Source organism: Squalius cephalus, assembly GCF_949319135.1.
Source record: "Squalius cephalus genome assembly, chromosome: 7".
Classification (NCBI taxonomy): Eukaryota; Metazoa; Chordata; class Actinopteri; order Cypriniformes; family Leuciscidae; genus Squalius; species Squalius cephalus.
Window position 1 is genome coordinate 5,297,513 of NC_137128.1, and position 11,408 is coordinate 5,308,920.

The following is an 11,408-nucleotide window of genomic DNA, read 5'->3' on the forward strand; positions in this document are numbered from 1 at the left end:
GTCCACCTTCTTCTTTTGGTAAGTACAAAATATGATGTACCCTATGTAATTTACCCCAAAATAATTCAATCAAAATCTATTGTATTTTTGCCAATAAATAGGTTGTTGGATCAACACAAGCCGACGATTCCATAGAAAAGATGTTTATTATATATTAGTTAATTATAATAATTGTCCGTCTTCTGGAAGACATTGTTATAAACTCTTCCCAGTTTTTCTGAACAGTACCTTCATCTCCATATAATTTAAACCACTTCTTTTCCATAAACCACCTAGAAGATCTCGTTTTCTATCTGTCCATTTTCCCAATTGATTTTTGCAGAAGAATTAGATTGAAATTCACTGGATACTCTTGTTACAGCCGGTATATCATTCAGACCTTTAATCATTACAACAATATCATCAGCATAAACCAATAACTTCATTGTCACATTTTGGAGTTTTTAAACCAACCAGTTCTCAATTTATGTAAAAAAGGTTCTAATGCTAATGCATAGCATTCGGGACGACGAGCCACCTTGTCTGATCCCACAATTAACTTTAAAAGGAGCCTCTTGGTCTCTTGGTAAATTTGTTTCATAGAAACCTGGTGCTTCTTCAAAAGGCGGGCAATAGTTGGATGGCTAATTGATGCCACATTGGCAAAGGTGTCATTGCTCTCCTCGATAGCCTGCATGATTTCAGTCAGCCGTATGCCATTCCTTACCCTGACCATTTCCACCACAGCCAACTCCTGCTGGTCAGTCAGTACATGTGGGCGACCACCACCAGGTTGTCTCCTGTTAATTCTGAGAGTAAAGCAGTATGCTGTCAATATTTTACTACTATAAATTACATAAAACTTTGACTATATGTTGTTCTTCTATATAGTAATGCCATTTAGAGTACTATATTGTAAAAGTATAGTGAATAGTTACTGTAGCAGACTTACCGGTTTTCTTGGCGAAAAGTTCCACCTCTTTATCGAGGAGCACCACCACCTCTTTGTTGAGGAGCACCACCACCTCTTTGTTGAGGAGCACCAACACCTCTTTGTCAAGGAGCACCACCACAGCTTTGTTGAGGAGCATCAACACCTCTTTGTTGAGGAGCACCACCACCTCTTTCTCGAGGAGCACCAACAACTCTTTGTCGAGGAGCACCACCACCTCTTTGTTGAGGAGCATCAACACCTCTTTGTCGAGGAGCACCACCACCTCTTTGTCGAGGAGCACCACCACCTCTTTGTTGAGGAGCACCAACACCTCTTTGTCGAGGAGCACCACCACCTCTTTGTCGAGGAGCACCAACACCTCTTTGTTGAGGAGCACCACCACCTCTTTGTTGAGGAGCACCAACTCCTCTATGTCGAGGAGCACCAACATCTCTTTTATAGAGGAGCACCACCACCTCTTTGTTTAGGAGCACCACCACCTCTTGGTCGAGGAGCACCACCACCTCTTTGTCGAGGAGCACCACCACCTCTTTGTTGAGGAGCACCACCACCTCTTTGCCGAGGAGCACCACCACCTTTTTGTTGAGGAGCACCACCAACTCTTTGTCGAGGAGCACCACCACCTCTTTGTTGAGGAGCACCACCAACTCTTTGTCGAGGAGCACCACCACCTCTTTGTTGAGCACCACCACCTCTTTGTTGAGGAGCACCAACACCTCTTTTTTGAGGAGCACCACCACCTCTTTGTTGAGGAGCACCAACACCAACACCTCTTTGTTGAGGAGCACCACCACCTCTTTGTCGAGGAGCACCACCACCTCTTTGTTGAGGAGCACCATCACCTCGGAGCACCACCACCTCTTTGTTGAGGAGCACCACCACCTCTTTGTTGAGGAGCACCAACACCTCTTTGTCGAGGAGCACCACCACCTCTTTGTTGAGGAGCACCATCACCTCGGAGCACCACCACCTCTTTGTTGAGGAGCACCACCACCTCTTTGTCGAGGAGCACCACCACCTCTTTGTTGAGGAGCACCATCACCTCGGAGCACCACCACCTCTTTGTCGAGGAGCACCACCACCTCGGAGCACCAACACCTCTTTGTTGAGGAGCACCACCACCTCTTTGTTGAGGAGCACCAACACCTCTTTGTTGAGGAGCACCACCACCTCTTTGTCGAGGAGCACCACCAGCTCTTTGTTGAGGAGCACCACCACCTCTTTATTGAGGAGCACCACCACCTCTTTGTCGAGGAGCACCACCAGCTCTTTGTTGAGGAGCACCACCAGCTCTTTGTTGAGGAGCACCACCACCTCTTTGTCGAGGAGCACCAACACCTCTTTGTTGAGGAGCACCAACACCTCTTTGTTGAGGAGCACCACTACCTCTTTGTCGAGGAGTACCACCACCTCTTTGTTGAGGAGCACCACCACCTCTTTATTGAGGAGCACCACCACCTCTTTGTCGAGGAGCACCACCAGCGCTTTGTTGAGGAGCACCACCAGCTCTTTGTTGAGGAGCACCACCATCTCTTTGTCGAGGAGCACCAACACCTCTTTGTTGAGGAGCACCAACACCTCTTTGTCGAGGAGCACCACCACCTTGCACCAGATTGCAGGGGGACAGTTGACTCTAAAAACTGCATCTAGTACAATAGTTTAGGCTTACGTTTTGTGTAAATTGTGGTATTAAAGTCCCCCTGTAGTCAATAATTGTATCCCTTAAAACTCATCTTTAATCACCAAAATGACAAATTTAAAAAAGATTTCCTTGAAAAAATGATTCATGCCTTAAAATATCTTGAATGTAACTCGACACCCTTGCCTCATTTAGTATGCGTGGTTCTATGAATATGCAAATGAGCCCCGCCTCCACTCACTCACTCAGCTCAGAGATCCACTGGTTGACGATCACACGTTGATCTGATTGGTTACAAGGTAGTTTGTGACGTCAGAAACACCAGCGATTTCAAAGCGTGTTTTTGAGACTCTTTGGTTCACTGCAGTTTTAAAGGACAAGTTCGGTATTTTACACTTAAAGCCCTGTTTACAGATCATTTCTGATGAAATAGAACGGTTAAGATTAAAATTTGGACACATGCTGCTGTCCCGAGAATTTTAGGTTTATTTCGCTTCTCCCCCCCACCTACACAATGGCAGCCTATGGGCACTGGAACAATCCTTCCTAAAACGCATTAAACTTTCGTTTACAAAGACGTGAAACTCACCGAGTGGTCAGGGGTGTTCACTGATATGCTCACACAAAAATCACTGCAAAAGATGCTTTTCAACAGGTTTTATCGTAGTTTTTGTACAACTCCATTGACTTGTATTGGATGAGCTGTGTGAGGTACAGTATTACTCCGCCGCTTCTTCTTCTGCTTCTTCTGTGTATTCAATTAAATGCCAGCGGTTTGCTTACAATTGGCAAAGGTGCATTATCGCCACCAGCTGGGCTGGAGTGTCTATTATTCAAGCTCTCAACGGAAGAATGTTCGGGTGTGAGACGTTTGGAAAAATAGGTCCACAGTTTTACAACGAATGGTAAAACACCTGTTGGAAAGCATCTTTTGCAGTGATTTTTGTGTGAGCATATCAGTGAACACCCCTGACCACTCGGTGAGTTTCACGTCTTTGTAAACGAAAGTTTAATGCGTTTTTGTCATAATTCATGAAGCGGAAGCAAATATGCAAGTACTCTTTTATTGAGGGTCAGTAGACATAAGGCAAAATACACGGGTGGGCTGGTGGCGCAGGGACTTGATGGTCAGCGTGATGGTGAAGACAGGTGACGGTGAATCCAGTGAAGTGAACATCCAACGCGACGAACACCACGAGAACACCGAACAGGAACACGATCAGGAACAGGAAAAGGACTGGAATGGCACACGACGACACACACTGAAGACACCAAAACAACGATCTGACAAAGAAAGGAGAGTGCGATGAGTCTATATAGCTGAATGAATTGGCAGCAGCTGGTGAGGGGAATGAGATCAGGTGGAGCGCTGATCAGCTGAAATGAGCAGCCACGCCCACTCACACACACCCACACACACAGAACAACAAATACACGAGACACGAAGAAAACAGTGAATTCATGAACCGTGACAGTTTTATGAAGGATTGTTCCAGTGCCCATAGGCTGCCATTGTGTAGGTGTGGGGGGGAAGCGAAATAAACCTAAAATTCTCAGGACAGCAGCATGTGTCCAAATTTTTATCTTAACCGTTCTATTTCATCAGAAACGATCTGTAAACAGGGCTTTAAGTGTAAAATACCGAACTTACCCTTTAAGGAGAAAATACTCAGCAATGCTGTCGACTTATGAATTTACACATGCTTTGTCTTAAAGCATATTAAAAACATAAACTACATTAAAAGCTGGATTTTCACCACAGGGGTTTTTAAGGTTAAATTCAAATTGATTTATTGGACCTTTAAAACTTCAAATCAGGGAATATGATTTAGCCCATATCTCCACTCAGTCAACCCTTCATAGATCATGTAAGCACTACATCAACACTGACACTTTCTGTTGCCTTTGTGGTTTCTGAGTGCAAAGTGACTGATTTATTATATGAAACAATCACAATAATGTCTGGGACCTCTGGGACACAAAGGCAGCTAGTCCACTGTTTGACCACACGATGTCGTCAGTGTGCACTGTCCTGAAGAGCGTAGAGCGATGAACTATTTCAGGATACAGCTGAGAGGAAAGCCTCATTTCACCATCAGAGAATTCTTCAAAAACATTGCAAAGAATTGAATTATTCCAAACTGTTGACTGGTATTATAGGTTCAATTCAACTTGCCTGCAGTGCATATTTGTTGCAAAAATCTTGGCCAGAAATATGGCTATGAATACACCTGAACTAATAGGTGAATAATTAATATCTGCAATAAATCAAAGCAGAAAATAACTGGAACATGAGGGGCAGGAAAGAGTGAACACGACTAAGAATATGAACAACAATGGACTTCATAATTCATAACATCATTAAAGACTTAAACTAAAGACATAAAGAAAATCTCAGCAGATGTGACAGGCTGTGGTTTCAGGGAACAGAAGTGAGAGAAGTGAGAGAAGAACAAGCTGCTGCAGGGCTCTAAAAAATGCTCTCTGATCACTTGAAGGTTTGCAAGTGTTTGATGCCCTAAATTATGCGACAATGATGTAACGCTCCATCTCTGAAGCTCAACCCGAGCTTCTTTTGCTCTTTGAGAACATGAAACTGCATGCCGACTCCTCAAGGGTTTTCTATTTCAACTCTGTGTTGAAATATCAGGAAGAAATGTATTGCATGCCCTGGAACAAATGTAGTGGACTGACAGCATCTCTGAGCATCAAACCATTCTCCAAATTGGACATTATGTGAGATAAGTAATCTATTTGACGAAAGTCATCATTTATTGCATCAGACCATCAAACTGACACAAGAAAGTGGCTTACGTGGGGCATATGGCTTCTCATTTACTAAAAGGGTTTTCTGTTCAGCAATGCATTTCAACTAACACTCCAAGACATCACACACCCTGCTTAGTTGAAACCCATGCGCATTTCAAATTCAGAACTAAGGACTTGCTCAAGTTCATTATTTTAAGTCTAAAATACCTTAAAAGTCTGAAATAATCTACTGTATTGTTCTCCCTTTTTGCTGATTTTGAAGTTATACAACTCATGTGTTCCAGTGATGCCACTACAGCCAGTCATCACTGTCATGATGACATTTACCTTGAGGCTCCAGAATGATTAGTCACATGGTATTTATATGGATCAAGAGATATTTTTTTTTACCCATGAGCAAAGATAGCAAAGCTAACCCTAACCTGACCAGTTGCCATTGGCATGAATTGAAGGTCATCTAACGGATAATGCCTTTAAAGCAATACATAGTCACTATAACCAATCAATCTTTGGATGGATTTCAAATTCAGTTGTGGAAATTGATTCCACTTCAAAAAAAAGGTTTTATTAAAAATAAAATAAAAGGCAAACTTAACTCAAATGCTTTGTGTAATTCAATTAAGTAAACTTAAGAAATTATTGCTTGTCCGCCTGTAGTCAATAATTTTATCTCTTTAAACTCATCTTTGATCACCACAATTTTCCTTGAAAATATGTCTACATGTTTTAAAATATCTTGAATGTAACTCGACACCCTTGCCTCATTTAGTATGCGCTGTTCTATGAATATGCAAATGAGCCCCGCCTCCACTCACTCACTCAGCTCAGAGATCCACTCGCTGACGATCACACGTTGATCTGATTGGTACATACTGTTGTAAATGTATGTAAAAAAAATTATCTTTCATCTGTCTCAAAAAAAAGGGGAAAAAAAGGGGAAAAAAGAGGTATATTTACACTAAGAGCAAATAGAGTGGCATTTAAGCAGAGGCCATACACTAACTCCGCCCACCATTGCCTGGTTGGGCCAGGCAAAATGACAAAAGAAACCTGTCTGATAACAGTGTAAGTATGGGGGTATAGCTGTTCAAATCCTCCTTTTCAGATCGCATTCTTCTCCGTTTTCCCATCGCATATCAGCTCTGAGAGGCGAACTGTATATATTAAATAAAACTGAAGAAATTATTGAGGAAGTAGAAATAAAATGCTTAATGGGTATTTAATAGGCTTATGATTTACATCGGATGTAGTGTCCTTGGATTGATCGGACAGGCTGGCACACTGTGAAGCGTGCAGCTTATATTGTTACCACGGTACAACCATTCCTGAGCATTCAAAGAATCCTGTCTGCCCTTTCTGAATTTCCCCAGCGTGACACTGTCACACAAGAGGCTTTATGTATCATAATGATTTTATGTACAATAGAGTTCTGACAGTTATATAATAAAGGTTTGAAAGGTCCATTTTATGCCTCTTATTATTTTTAGTGTGTATGTCTTTAAGAAATATATGGTTGGCCTGTCTCGTGAAACAGGAAACACACCTGTGTGAAGGGAGCAGCATGGCAAACAAATGAACGGTCACTAAATACAATAACCACTGTTCTGGATTATGGGCTTACCTTTCCAGACACAAACGTCAGGGATTTGAATCATGATGTTATTGGACTGTATCTACAGTGGTGAGGCATCATGAGTGAGGGCCTCTCGGCTGGTTGAGGACTGAACAGCAGTGTGGAACCAGACCAAGATTTTCCTCTCTCCCTTTTCTCTCCCTCGTCTGTCCTTACTCGCAGGTGCTGTGTCCTGAAGGGGCGATGGGGAATGTGGCAAGCGGGGCGGGGCCGAGAGCTGTGGGAACGGAGCGAGGCCGGTGGCGCGAGTGCTAATGAGCATGTGCACCACACCGGTCTCGAGTCCCACAGGGATAAAAGGAGAAGTGATGAAAGTGAAGGACGAGAGAGGACCAGGCCTGGACTGTTTATGTTGTGTTTTGTTTCTGTTTGTGCAGCAGTCGTCCATGAGGGGCTGTCGCTTTACTCTAGTTTTGTTGTTTGTTATTTTGATATTAAAGATTTGTTGAACGTTCGCCGGTTCCCGCCTCCTTCTTGTCTGAACTTTAACTTTGCTACTATATTGTATTAAATCACTCATCTAATCCCTGTTCTCTAATGTGTATTTCTTTGCTCTCATGACCTGGTCACTACGCTGTCCAAGGTGCTCACTGAGGGGATGAGACAGTGATGAAGATTGAATGTGGATTTTGTTTTCGGTCGTGATTGTAAATATAGTGTTAGATAGAATGCGTTTATAAATACACTGTTACGACTGAAATAGGAGTTAACAATGTTAAATACAACAGAGATAATAAAGTAATTGCAGTAACGTAACTGGCCTCAACATGTTTGTTTGAAACAGGCCTCCGAATTGCAAAGGCCGATTTTAAACAGGAAATTGAGGGTTTGAAAAATAAATGTGTAAACGGGGAGCATGATTGTGTCCTTTTTAATGTGGGGGATGTGATAACAGTTTTTAAACAGTGTAAAATGAGGAAGGCACCTGGGCCTGATTATATATGGGGTCGATTACTCAGGGAATGAGCGATCAACCTTCAACCTGTCTACAGTGATTCCAGTGCCAAAAAAACATAATGCACAGATTTTAGAGGACTTTAGACCTGTGGCGCCTACATATTTAGTTATGAAAAGTTTTGAAAAATTAGAAAAGAGAGAAATTATGCTAAGGACTTATGCTCAGTTTGCGTATAGGGCTAAGCGAGGTGTAGAGGATGCAGTAACTCTCTTACATTCAGTACTTCAGCATTTGGATAAGCTGAAAACATTTGCTAAATTACTTTTGATTGATTTTTCATCTGCTTTCAATACCATTCAGCCACATATTTTAGTCGAGAAACTCGTTAATGAATTGAAGTTGGATTTTAGACTTGTAGGATGGGTTTAAGATTCCTTGTGCAGAGAATAGAGAGTGTCTGAATGGCTGGTGTCATCTTACTGGGTCACCTCAATGATATGTCCTCTCTCTTATTTATCTTGTACACAATTTATTGTAGGAGTAGTTTTAGAAATAGGCATATTATGAAATGTTCTGATGATTCTCTAATTGTTAGCCTATTGAGTCAATGCATGGTCCTGTGGTTGATGATTTTAATATTTGGTGTCAGAATGCTTTTTTAAAACTTAATGTTCTTAAAACTGGAGAGGAGATGAGTATTGATTTTAGCTCTAGGAGGAAATATATTCAGTTTAAGCAAACAAGTATTAATGGAGTGGGTATTCGGGCAATTCTTAGATAACAAATTGTATTTTTCTCCAAATACTGAAGCTTTGTGTAAGAGGGGGCAGCAAAGATTGAATTGCTTGATAAATAATAATGAATAAATAAGGATGAACTGAAACCCACATACAACAAAGCATGCAACACAATCCTACTGGAAAAAACAAAAACAAAGAATCCCCCACAAACTGAAATCTCAACAATGATCTGAGCGGCATTGCAGAAAGCAAGGTTAACTTACCGTCACATATACCCTGAACTCTCGGTTGATTTACTCAAACCTTACTCAAGATGCAGAGGTAGTCTGAAAAGTTGCTAAATCTTTAAAAACTAAATTGCTAAGTTGGCTTCACTGCGTGTGCGTGACTACGGGAAGACACAACCCCTTGATCAGGAGTGACGCACACCTATAGTGACGAATATAGGCTGTGCCAGTTAACCCACGTATGACGTGTACGGTCACACATAGTCGCTCTTTCTAATAGGCCTATTTCCTTTTGCGCTATTGAACAATTTGTTTCATTCACTGAACTTCAAACTCATCCAAGCCACCTTGTTAATTCTTAAAACAGTGTCTTTATTAAACACTGTTCTGGACTGTAGTTTGCTAGTTACCAACTGATGGTTATGTTATGTGCAATCAATATTTGTGTTCTGTGAAAAAATGTCTCTTTCAAAGAAATGAAAGGTGGATTCAGGATGCCGTGTAATTCAAGAGAATGGTCAATGAAACTGAGAAATAAATAAAAACAAATCAATTGAATCAGTTTGTTTATGGCTCCCAGCGAGTGCAGGCGTGGATATTTATCAGGATACATCACGATCTTGGTATTCAGAACGTCTGCAATGTCTGGGATAATCATTTGTTTGTTTTGTTATCAGACAAATGTTATTTTCTTCTGTTTCCCATTTCTCATTATGTTTTCCTTTTGTGCATCAGGTGTTCTTATTTAAAATAAAAATGTCCTTAAAATTGAGAATGAAGTTCCTTTGACCGGTCCACTCTTGAATCTACGGAAGCTCGTTTCTGCCATAGAATACATACAATTAAAATTGTAATTGCAATTTTATTTTTTAATCTCACAATTCGGACTGTTTTCTTGCAATTGGGAGTTAATATCTCGCAACTCAGACTTTTCTTCCCAGAAGTCACATTTACCTTTTTTGTTTTCCCAGGTGGGAACAAGCTTCCATAATTATCCTATGTTTTATTCTTCATGTTGTGTTTTAGCTGTGTTAGTCTACCCTTGCATATTATGCAATAACACATGGTTAAGATGGAAAAATATTCAATTTTGTCAATTTGTCAAATAATGATTTTTAATTTTATTTGATTACATGACTTATATACATAACATCTCTTTACGTCTACTGCACACACACACACACACACACACACACACACACACACACACACACACACACACACACACACACACACACACACACACACACAGCCTTTTAAAGACACCATGAAATCAAAATTGCTGCTTGTCATCACTGTAAGCCCTCACACACTGGAGCAGAACATGGAGGGTTTGATTAGTGAAGGATGGAGAACAGCAGGTGTGTTATCAAGGCCACACGACACCGGCTGGACTCGCAGTCACTCCTCATGGTCATGGTGAACGCTGCTCTCCACATTCCTCCAGTTCTCTGATTCTTCTGAGACGCTATCGCTGCACGCTTCACAGAGCTGATCGAGCGTGCTTGAGGATTACTGTACTTTACTGTATTTAAGCCTCAGTAATCAGTGCATGAATAAAGCATGTATTAACACACTGAGTAACTATTACTATATGTCGAAATAATAAGATGAATAAATGTACATTTAAATAGATTATTAACCATTTACTTGCACTTTCTAAATGATCTTATGAACCACTGAAAACTCCTAAACAACTGTTTTGTAAATAATGTAATACATCATTTAGAAATGATAAATTGACCATTAATAAAGTATGAAAATACAATTATTAAACACATTAGAGATATGCAATATAGATATAAATCAATAATAAAGCATGTATTGCTGTATTTATAAACTGCTTATTAATGTCTATTAATGCTTTATAAATGATGAATTAATTATTTACTAATGCTTTACTAATGATTCATAGCATGCAGTTATTATAAAGTGTTACCAAAAAGATTTTAAGATAAAGAAACTAATTAATTAATAAGGATCGGATCGGATCGTGAGGTGTCCAAAGATTCCCAGCCCTACTACTACACATGTGTCAAACAGTGAATAAACCATCAACACACGGGAGAGGGCTCCTACAACAATACAGAGGCTAAAACATTTGGTTAATATTTCTGCCATTTGTGTTACAAAACTGATCATGATTAGAGATTTTAAGCCTGAACAATACTAATACACTGCTGTGGTCAACTGAGTGATTCACTTCTAACTCATAATAATGTCATGATTCTGCCTTCTTGTCCTTGATTTTCGCTAGTCTTGAGGCAGGATCATGACAGACCCGTGTTTTGTGTGCAAGCACATGGCCTTTTGTTTGGGCTGTGTGCTTGTGTTGTCTCGTTTCTTAACCCCGCCCCCTTGTTCTCCTCGTTAGTCATTATTGTTTCATCTGTCACCTGCTGTCTTTATCAGTTTCTCCCTATTTAAGCCCCTTGTGTTTGCTGTCCTGTGCCGGTTCATGATCATACTTAGTGAAACCTTGTGAGTATCCTGTCAAGAGTATTGTCTAGAGAAAGTTCTGATTCTGTATTTGCTGTTTGTTTATCGTCTAGTTATCTGTCTAGTGTA